The sequence below is a fragment of the Acomys russatus genome, chromosome 14 (genome assembly GCF_903995435.1).
Source record: "Acomys russatus chromosome 14, mAcoRus1.1, whole genome shotgun sequence".
Classification (NCBI taxonomy): Eukaryota; Metazoa; Chordata; class Mammalia; order Rodentia; family Muridae; genus Acomys; species Acomys russatus.
Window position 1 is genome coordinate 24,525,226 of NC_067150.1, and position 11,691 is coordinate 24,536,916.

The window sequence follows — 11,691 nt, forward strand, 5'->3', positions numbered from 1 at the left end:
CGACGTAACTCTAACCAAATAAGAGTAAGGCCTATATGACAAGAACTTCAAGTCTTTGAGGAAAGAAATTGAAGAAAATATCAGAAGATGGAAAGATTTCCCATGTTCATGGATCAATAGAATTAACATAGTAAAAATGGCCATCTTACCAAAAGCATCCCTTCTGGAGGTATCACCATCCCTCAAGCAGTACTACAAAGCAACACTAATAAAAACCACATGATATTGGCATAAAAACAGACAAGTTGGTTAATGGAATCAAATTAAAGATCCAAAAGTAAACCCATATACCTTCGGGCACCTGATTTTTTACAAAGAAGCCAAAATTATATAATGGAAAAAAGAAAGTATCTTCAACAAATGCTGCTGGTCTAACTGGATGTCTACAAGTAGAAGAATACAAATTGATCCATATTTATCACCCTGCACAAAACTCAAGTCCAAGTGGATCGAAGACCTTAACATAAAATTGGATATGCTAACTCTGATATAAGAGAAAGCTGGGAATAGCCTTGAGTTCCTTGCACAGGAGTCAACTTCCTGAACAGAACACCAACAGCCAGGCACTAAGATCAACAATTAATAAAGGGGACCTCGTGAAACTGAAAAACTTCTGTAAGGTGAAGGACACCAGCAAATGGACAAAACGGTAGCCTACAGGATGGGAAAAGATCTTCACCAACTCTACATCCAACAGAGGGCCGATGGTCAAAATATATAATGAATTCAAGAAACTAGACATCAACAAACCAAATAACCCAATTTAAAAATGGGGTGCAGATTTAAACAGAATTCTCAACAGAAGTTTTAACTACGCTGTGTGTTATACTCTCCCTAAGCCCCTCTCTCCATTCCTCCACCCTCTTTCTGAGAAGACTGGGACTTCTGTGATCGCAAATCACTGTCAACACCGGACCCATAAAGAGAAGGGCTGAGCCACAGATCTGAATTCAGAGTGTTCAGCCTTCAGCCTGACTCCTCTGGGTAAACATGGATAAGCTGGTGCTTCTCCCTGGGTCCAGATTCCCATTTTTGTAAATAAGAAACAGTATGGTAACTCTGGCCAGTTCTTCTGCTCAGGCTTACTACAAAAATGGATCAAAAAATTAAACAACAAGGTAGTTTAAAAAACCCTAAGTGCCATGTGAACAGCGTGGTTTTGTGGTGTCTCTCACAGCCAACTTTCCAAGTTAGTTCTTCTTGTATGTAAAGAGAGGTGCTCAGGTGGATGGCACAGCATGGATGGTGGAAATCAGAACTAGGGATGCGAAGGGGCCAAAAGATGGTCTAAGAATGCTTTCAAAAGGAATGGCAGGGAAATTGCTCATTCCTTCCCTTTTCCTTGCCGCCTGGGTCCCCAGCCATTTTTAACACATTCAAGAGTCAGGGAGCTGAGAACAAGGGCTCGTGCTCTGCTTAGAAAAACAGGTGATAAATCATAAAGCAATCGAACCTGTGGCAGGGAATGGGAAACACATGGCAGGACTTTCTAATTAGCTCTTCAATCTGTTGCCCTGGGTTGGGGTGTTGTTTCCAGTGTTTTACACTTGACTTGTCCCAGGCCACTCTTTCACCATGGCAACTCGAGTTTACCAGAAAGTAGAAAAGACTGCGTTTGAGAGAGTTAGAGGACCCTGACACAGTTCAGCTGACCACAGTCAATTTGGGGGAGAGAAATGAGAAGAAAAAGCAGTCAAGTGTTTCTTTATCTGAGGACAACTGAGATGATCTGTCCCACTTTCCCCCTATACCTCATTCTCTCTCCTCAACCTACACCCTCTCTCAGGCCACCTCCCTAAAAACTCCTTTTCTGAATATTCGTTTTTACCATCTAAAGGGACAGAAAGGGCAAAGAGAACCAAGTCCTCATGAGCACTCTGCAAATTCCTGGTTCTACAAGCACCATCAGACAGAGGAGAAAGCTTAATTCTGTGATTTGTTCTGCCCAAGGAGCTCACTAGAATTTTTTTTTTTAACAAATGAGTGTTTTTCTGCTTTCACTGAAGGACGGGGGATTTTAATTTGAAGCCTCCATTTCAGAAAGGCAACAAGATCCAACACAGCAAACCATAAACCTACTGGCCTGAGAATCTGAAGGCCAGAGGTCAACTCACACAGCCCCTGCTGTGCTCTAGGGGCCATGAGTTCATCAGTCACATCTGTTTTCTGTTCTGTATTTGCTTCCCTTGGAAACAGGGCATTGAACAGGCTTCTTCAATGCCTCTTCACAGCCCTAGCCTTCTTGAAGTTTTTCACTAGTGAGCCGGCAAAGTGGCCCAGCGGTTAAGAGCACTGTCTGCTCTTCCAGAGGTCCTGAGTTCAATTCCCAGCAACCACATGGGGGCTCACAAACATCTATAATGTGATCTGATGCCCTCTTCTGGCCTGCAGGTGTACATGCAGATAGAGCACTCATATACACAAACTACATAAATAAATAATTAAAAAAAGAAAAAGAAAAAGAAAAAGAAATAGCCATCCCGCCATGGGTTAATGAGCTAGGCTCAAGTGGTTTATCTTTGCTGACTCTGGGAATGGGTCAGGCCAGAAGAAAAAGTAAAGAGTGTGATTGTGTCAGCCTCTCACTCAGCTTTGTGGATCGGAGAAGACAATGAGACAGTGATATCAGAGACAGAATCAACTGTCTGGACAAGTGTGAGGTCTGAGCTCCAGCACCAGGAAAAGAGGTGGGATTTGAAAAGAATGTGAGGAATCATAGACTAATAAGACATCCCTTCTTTGCTAGCACATGGGCACTGAGTATGCAGCCATCAACAGAAACCCAAGTCCATACAGACTGCACACAGATGGGCATAAGCAAGCATGCCGACCAGTATACTGAACACATGGAAGTAGGTACATAGGCCTACAGACAGACAGACATATGCAATCTGGTGAAAGCAAAGACTTGGGCCTCTAACCTCACAGCCATATTTATACAAAAAATTATACAAAAGTGGCACTTTGCCAAAAGTAGTTATATAATAGATTGCATCGCTGTTTGCTCTGGGGTTCTCCAGACATCCTGTGCATTAGTTATTTTGCTGTGATGAAACACCATGACCAGAGAAGCAACTTCTAGAAAGAAAGGTTTATTTGAGCTTACAGTTCTGGGTGGGTAAATGTCCATTCTGGTGGAGAGGCACAAGAGCAGGAGGCGGGCATGGCAGCAGGCATGGTGTGGGCAGCAGGCAGTTGAAAGTTCACATCTTCAAACACAAACACCAAGCAGAGAGTGTGTGGAAAAGGGATATGACTATAAACACTCAAAGCCCACCCCCAAGGATGTGCTTTCTCCAGCAAGGCTCTACCTCCAAAAGTTCCACAACCTCCCAATCAGCACCATTAACTGAACATCAAGTTTTCAACTACAGAAGCCTAAGAGGGACATTTCTCACTCAAACCACCATATCTGGTATCAGCTGTCTTATGCTGGCTCATAGTAGATATCTGGTATCATCCATGTTTTAGCTAACTCACACCAGATATTTACATCAAGACCATATTGTATAAACATAAACTGGCCCCTATGGCCTTCTGGTCCCAAGCACCAGGTGAGAACCAGACCATAGCCTAGCTGTCTCACATAAGCAAGTGTTTACACTAACTCATGTCATGTGACAACTCCAGACGTCTTCATTAGTCTACGTTCACATGGGCAAAACTGGAAACTAGAAAGACATGACATGAAAGAACTTATCCAGGCATTCTAAATCCTAGGAAGAACGGAACTCAAACTATCCAGGGAGATAATTAGCTCCCGCCCTTGACCATTACCAAATGAATGTTTGGTCACTTTTGTTGGCTAGGCCCTCACTGCACCATACCATCTTTAAAAGCTGAATGACAACAGAGATTCTCCATAAAGTATGTCTGGAAGCATCACAGCTAAGAAACCAAACCATGCTGTGCCTTCAGTGTTTTGAAAACGGGCCCATTTGCAAAGAACTTGAGCTTTAGTTCTGCCTTTAAGCAGTGGCAGCATCCCAGATAGACCCTAGGACAAGAACTCAAAAATCCAATTGGTTTTGAGGCTCTTATTGAGCATTTCTTTTCCCTTTTGGGGGGATGGGAAGGGGTTGTTTTGTTTATTTTTGTTTGTTTGTTTGTTTGTTTGTTTGGTGGTAGTGGTTGGTTAGTTTCTGTTTTTTGAGACAGGGTTTCTTGGTGTAGCCTTGGCTGCCCTGGAACTCACTCTGTAGACCAGGCTAACTCAAACTTAAAGATCCACCTGCCTCTGCCTCCCAAGTGCTGGGATTAAAGGTGTGTGCCACAACTACCTGGCTTTTTATTGATCATTTTTTCCACTGTCTTTCATAGATGAGCTCTCTGAGAATGTGGGAGACAAGCCACAGGTGTACCAGAGGCTGAGGGTCCACCTAGACTAGTGCTGAGTGTGGGGGATGACCTTCTGTTCATCTGGTCTATGTTCATGGACTCCCAGCTTTGGAAGGGCCACTTTAAATTAGCCAAGTTAATGTTTTAAGAGCTAAATAAACAGTTAGTCTCTAGCCTTCCTTAACACCAGTCCAAAGAGGACATCAACTGACAGGCCATTAACAGGAGGGAAAGGTGCTGCCTCTACAAACTCCCTTTCCCTCAAGGCTTCTTTGTTCCCAGGGGTTTCAATTCACTCCTCTTGACAACCTCAGCTCCTTTGAAAAAAAAATACTTGATGACTTGGCTCCGCTCATCCAGAAGCAGGTCCTTAAGAATTCTGGAGACCAACTGAATGAACTGAATGGAAATGAAGCTCATCACTTCTCCATGTCTTTCCTTTCCCACTTGAAAATGGTTAGTGACCTGCAAACCTCAGAATAGCCCAGGACCCCACACAAAGTGACTGGCCAGTGTGGGAGGGGCAGGGTGTACTTACTTCACGTCATACCTCCCTTTCCATATCTATACAGAAGTAGATTGATTCATGTCTCTTGCCAAATCTGCATAAATGCAGAGCACAAGCACTGCTTGGAGGTTTGGGGAGTTTTTTGGTGTTGTTTGATTGTTTGTTTGTTTTGCTTGCTTGGTTCGGTTTGGTTTTTAGCAAACGCTCTAAGCTCTGTGATATTTCCTCAGAAAGCTTGGTATCTCTATGTTAGGCAAAGTGTCTGGAGTTTTCCAGGAAGTGGAGCATTTGCTCAACTGGCAGGATCCTATCCTCACCCAGATGCTCCACAGCTTTTACAGGATGCTGGGCTCATGACTTACGCAACACTTGGGACTTGTCCTGGATCCATGATGGATTTCCAAATTAGCATTATCTGGGGAGACAACACATGAACACCAACATTACAGTTTCTCTCTCTCACCAACATTGCAGACTCTTCCTCTCTCTCCCCCCTCCCATGTATATAAACATATTCATGCACTACACATTTATATGAGTACACAAAAGTGTGCATCTGTGTAGAGGACAGTCCATCCTCAGATATTACCCCCTGAAGCACAGTCCCTGGGCAAGGTGTAAGCTAATGCACTATGAAAAACTCAACCTGATCACAAACCTCAGCCTTTGTTTTGGGTCTAGTGGAAGACCAGACTCTTCCACTTGAGAACCATGCTCGGCTCATACCCCATCTCCAGCTGACTCCTTCCCCTCTTCCCCATTTGTCGAGGTTTTAATACCAAACTGTAAGACAACATTTGCTAACCCAGTATCCCAAAGAAGTAGTCGTATCCTAGGGTTAAAACAGCATATGCCTACATAAGGGCTGCAAATTTGTAACTGAAACTACTTCCCAGGATTTCTATGGCCTGGTCTTCTTTCTCCTCCCCTACCTGGAGAATGAGTTGAGATCATTTGGTGTCCCTTTCAGTGAGCAGACCATTCGGCCTTGCCTTATTGGGAACTGTAATGTGTAGATAGGGACATAAGGCACTGAACAATAAGGGAGGCCAGTGTGTGTTTGGAAAAGAATACTGTGTCCCATATGGCAGCAAGTATTTCCTTCCCTGTGAAGAGAGTGAGTTTGAAGAAGTTCCACAGGCCTTACTACCTCCTCCTCACTAGCTATAAACTTTCAACTTTCAACTTCACACACACACACACACACACACACACACACACACACACACACACACACACACACACCAGATGCACAGATATACATAACACATAAATAAAAGTAAAAAAAAAAAAAAAAAAAAAAAAAAAAAAAAAAAAAAACTTTAAAAATTAACATGGGTACAAAGTGCTTTAAGTTCTATCAGTTACTTGTATTGTTGTCATATTTTTTCTTTTTTGTTTGATTCATTTTATTTATAAGGCTTCAAAAATTAAAACAAACAAACAAACAAACAAAAACTTAACTATTAGCTATAAAACAAACAAGGCCTCAGACTGGATTTGGATTTGGATTTGGATTTGGTCCCCAGGCTTTAGTTTGCCAACCCCAAACCAATGACTTCATGAATCTCACTGTGAATAAACCTGACCTAGGAGTGGAAGAAGATGTTTATGAATACATTTCCCAGTACTAATGCAACACACTGGACTAGAATCTCTGAGGTCAATTTCTAAACTCCCTCATGATTATAACACAATAACTATAATGCTGACCACTGAGGTTGTCCTGAAGGTAGACTCATCCCCTCTGAGCGAGCCTGTGCTCCATTTCCATGCCCTGGTGATTCTCTAGCTCTAATGTTAGTGTGGAGCAACTCTGCCATGCTACAACCCCCATTTGTAGTATGTTGGTCCACTGGCCATTGTTGTAACAAATACCTGAGATAAACCAACTTAAGGATAGGAGAGTTCAGGACTGAAGAAGACGGAAGAAGGAGGAGAGGGATGGAGGAAGATATGTATTTCGAGTCAGTTTGGAAGGATTCAGCCTGTGGTCAGTCGGGCTTTGCTGTGGGGCCTGTAACAAGACAGACTATTACAGTTGGAATGTGCCGCAGAGAAACTTGTCCACCCCATGGTTGCAAGGATGCTAAGAGAGAAGCAAAGAAGCAAAAGTCCCAAGATCTTTTCCAAGTGCACTCCCCAGTAACCTAACTGTATTAGTTAGGGTGTCTACTGATGCAGTGAAACACCATGACCAAAAAGTTGGGGAAGAAAGACCTTATTTGGCTTACACTTCCAGACCATAGTCCATCATGAGAGGAAGGCAGGACAGGAACTCAAGCCAGGCTGGAACCTGGAGGCAGGAGCTGATGCAGGGGCCATGAAGGGGTGCTGCTTACTAACCTGTTTCCCATGGCTTGCTCAGCCTGCTTTCTTATAAAACCCAGAACTACCAGCCCAGGGATGGCACTGCCCACCACAGGCTGGGCCCTCTCTCCTTGATCATTAATTGATAAACTGCCTTACAGCTGGATCTCATGGAGGCATTTCCTCAACTGAGGCTCCTTCCTCTTTGATGACTCTGATTTGTGTCAAGTTGACACACAAAACCACCCAGTACCCTAACTACCTCCTATCAAGTCCTACTTCTTCGAGGTTTTACTACCTCCCAATAATATCACAGTACAGTGACCAAGCCTTCAATGCATAGGCCAGTGAAGGATGAAACCATTGCCCTTCTTGTGTAGTTCTATCTATCTGCTCATAAAATTAATGGCACTTAACTTATTATTTAATAACCTTTTCTAATAATACCTTATATAATTTTATTAACAGCCACTTTCCTATACAGTTTATTGGAGGGAGCAGTGTTGCCTCTGTCCAAATAGTACTATGATTTTTTTTTTTTTTTTTTTTTGTATGTCTGGCCCTTTAAAGGACCCTGTGCCCTTCAGTGTCAGTTAGGTCTTGGACTTCCGAGAACAAAAGAGGATATAAAAAGCCAGCAGATGCTGAGATCTGAGAGTAGTTGGATTGGGAAGGAGGCTGGAGACGGTTCCAGCTGGCAGAAGAGCAGTACAATCCTAGAATACAATTGGTTCAGGAAGAAAGGAGAGAGAGTAGGCTAGAGAGAAGAAGAAAAGAGATTGAGCAGAGTGCGGATGGGGGAGATGGGGGAGAAAAAAGAAAAACCACAGGCAAATTGAACTTAGCGTCATTTATCTGGGCAAAGAACTGAACCATTCTGAACTGGTGCGCAAGCCAGCCCTCAGAACTAGAGGAGGACCTGAGACGTTAGCTTTAGCAGCAGGGAGAATGGCTTCCGTAGCAGTATGTAAAAGCAAACTGATTGCTTCATTGGTTGTCGCTAAGCATTTGCCCCAGTCTATTCCTAGTAGAGGTCAGATGGTAAATTCAGCCAGAGATTGGTTGGCAGTTTGGGATTGGTAGATCCCTCATTTTGCTATTTCCGTTTTGCTTATACAGAAACCCACAGTTCTGTCACCATCACGGCCTAGTGGCTGTGGTGACGGTATATGCATATGTAATCTATGTGCATATATATGTACATAAGACTTGTGTGCCTATTTGTAGACCAGAGGAAGATATTAGGTGCCCTGCTTTTGACACAGGGTCTCTCGCTGAAGCTAGCTGCACTGGTGACCAGCAAAGCCCAGACTTGCCCATTCTTTTCTCCACAGGACTAGAGTTTCGGTCATAAGATGGCCACACCTGGCATGCTGCAAGCCAAGCTCAGGGCCTCTTCCTAGCACAGGAAGTACTGAGCCATCTCTCCAGTCCCTAAAGTATTAGCTGCTGTTACCATGACCTCATCTTGACTGGCACCACAGCTCTCCCTCAGCCCTATCCTTCAGGCTGAGCAGACAGCAGCCATGGCATACTGATAACTCGGGCTGATGGGGACAGCAGTTATCAGATGCCTGTGAGATAAACGTCCTGTTTTGTTTGTTTTTTGTTTCAAAAGGCTTCTATGTTGCAATAATAGATTCCTGGCTCCTCGGGGACATGGTACATAAAAAGGCAACTTATCCACAATAACCAAAATTAAATCTTTGAGATCTTAAGAAAGTATCTGAAGTACAGCACATGTCAAAAGCAAAGCCAAAAATGAAGGCAACTAGGAGCAAAAGCCAAATCTCCCCCATGTATGAAGTCAGCATAAGATTTTGAAAGAAGTTGGCTATTAGTCCCTAAACGCAAATAGATGTGAATTCTGCTACGGTCACTGAGGCAGAACCTCCATGTGGGTGCAGATGGATTGCAGTTTCACAAAACTGTTATGTTCAGTTTCCTCACAGTGTTTTTCACTGGCACAGAACATACCAGCAAACCAAGAGCAGTCACTTCCAGAACTTTGTCAACATTTTAGAAGTACTGGACAAGAAGCCTTGACCAAGAGGGTTCAAAAGGCAGTTTCATCTCAGTTTATTCTTCAGTGAGACAGAACAGGAGGGAAGCCAAGGGGAGGGCTGGGAGAGGGTGGGTGACAGGCACAGTGCTGAGTCAAATAACTGGGAAGCCGATGGCTAGCCTGCTGGCCTCAGTCTCCCAGGATCATCCAGCAAACTTAGAGTTAAATGGTTTCCTTTCAGATTTACTAAATAGAACAACCTGCATGTGTTGCAAGCTTGATATAATCTGTTTTCTCTCTTTCCCATGAGGAAGATGGAGTGTTGAGGAGGCGGCAAGCTTGGACTGGTGGTATACACCCCTGAGCCCAACAATGCAGAAGCTGAGGCAGGAAAGATCAGAGCCAGCCTGAGCTACATAGCAAAACCTATCTCAGAACAAAAGGGAGGAGTAACTGACAGGAGAGTGTGTTAGGAAGTGAACAGAGAGTTTCAGGGGCCACATAAATATATTTAAATTCATTGATCAACACAAAACTCTGAAATGCCTAGGAGCTACCAGAGGAGAAAGCCTAGATGCCCTGGTGCAGGCTAAGTGCTATTCCACTGGGGTATGGCCCCAGATTTCAAGACAGGGTTTCTCTGTGTAACAGCCCTGCATGCTCTAGACTTGTTTTGTAGACCAGGCTAACCTTGAACTCACAGCAATCTGCCTGCCTCTGCTTCTGCCTCCCAAGTGCTAGGTTCAAAGGCATGCACCACCACACCTAGCTTTTAGGTATATCATTTTAAATACATTCAACAAAAGAAAAACTAACCACCCAATTTAAAATGGACAACACACACACACACACACACACACACACACACACACACACACACACACACACACACGTCTCCAAAGAATGAAAGCCAATAATAAATAATCATGCTACTAGGGAGTAACTAATTAAAAGAAAAAACTATTACACACATTTTAGAATAGCCAAAAATTAGAAAAACAGCCAAGGTGTGAAACAAGAACCTTCCTTCCTAGGAGCACTGTGGAAGACAGGTTACCTGTGTCTGAAAATGTAACACCTTTCATCACAAGATACAACAGTTACACTTACTGGTATGAACTAAGCTGAGTTTAAAAGTTCTGTCCACACAGAAACCAGTACACAGATGTTAATAGCAGTTTTATTGACAATTTTCCAAATTGTAAAACTACCAAGGTGATTTGCAGTTGTCTTTGGATGGATCTAAGTTGTCTTTGACAGTGGAATTATGTTTCACACTAAGACAGAATGAACGACCAAGTTGTGAAAAGGCACGGAGGAACTTCTATTAACATTATAGAGGAGGGGAGAGAGGAAAGAGGAGAAGGAGGAAGCTGCCAACCTGGAAAAGCTATGCGCTGTCTGACTCTAACTTTACCACACTCTAGAAAGACAAAGCTATTGTTGCCTGGAGTTGGGGGAAGGAAGGGATGGAAGGGCAGAGCACAAAGGATTGTTACATCTGTGTCTAGAAACATCATCATAGATTTGCTCAAATGCATGGAATGCTCAACACCAACCTCAAGGTAACCTATGGACTTTGGGTGATAGCCAGATACCTATATAGGCTCACTCTGGGTGCTAAGGACATGACTTGTGTTCAGCATGTTTGCTGCATAAATGTAAGGACAGGAGTTCGAATCCCCAGTACCCAAGTAAAAGCCAGCCTGATATGGCAACCCACATGTAACCCTAGTACACAGTAAATAGAGATGGGAGTTCCTAGGGCAAGCTGGCTAGCTATACTGGCCAAATCGATGCACTCTGAGTTCAACTAGTAACCCTGCTTTAGTAAATAAAGTGAAAAGAGATCCAAAAAAGACATTTAACAACCTCTGGCCTCCACATCATGTGCACACGTATATATGAACATGAAAACATACCTACACTCACAAACACATACACACACATTTTTTTTTAAAAGGCCCTGGTAGTGGGAAGAATGTTGATCATGAGAAAGATATGTGTGAAAGAGGAAGAGCTTGCAGGAAATCTCTGTGCCTTCTTGATTTTGCTGTGAGCCTAATGTTGCTCTAAAAAGTAAAGTTTATTTTAAACGTACTTATCAGCTTGTCTTTGTACAAAAGTGGAACTGAATTTGATATTTTAAAACTTGTTCCCATATGAAACAGTCTGGATTTAAAAAGGTAAAATACCAAAAACATCCATCACAACCATGCATTCATAGCAGATCCTCTGCAAAAATCTGAAGCCCCATTTGACAGACATCATCCAGGTATACTTCAATCAAGTCACTGAGGAAAGAGAAACCCAGGTTCAAGCGCTGACTGACCCCGGGTGGCGTTGGGGAGAGAAGTGTGGTAGTTGGAAAGAGAGCCATCCCCCACCTAAGCTCATGTGTTCGAACACGTGGTCCCCGGGTAGTGGCGCTGTTTGGGGGAGGTGATGGAACCTCTTGGAGGTGAGCCTTGCTTGAGGAAGTAGGTGACTGGAGGTGGACTTTGGGTGCGTTTATCCAGCCCCACTTCCT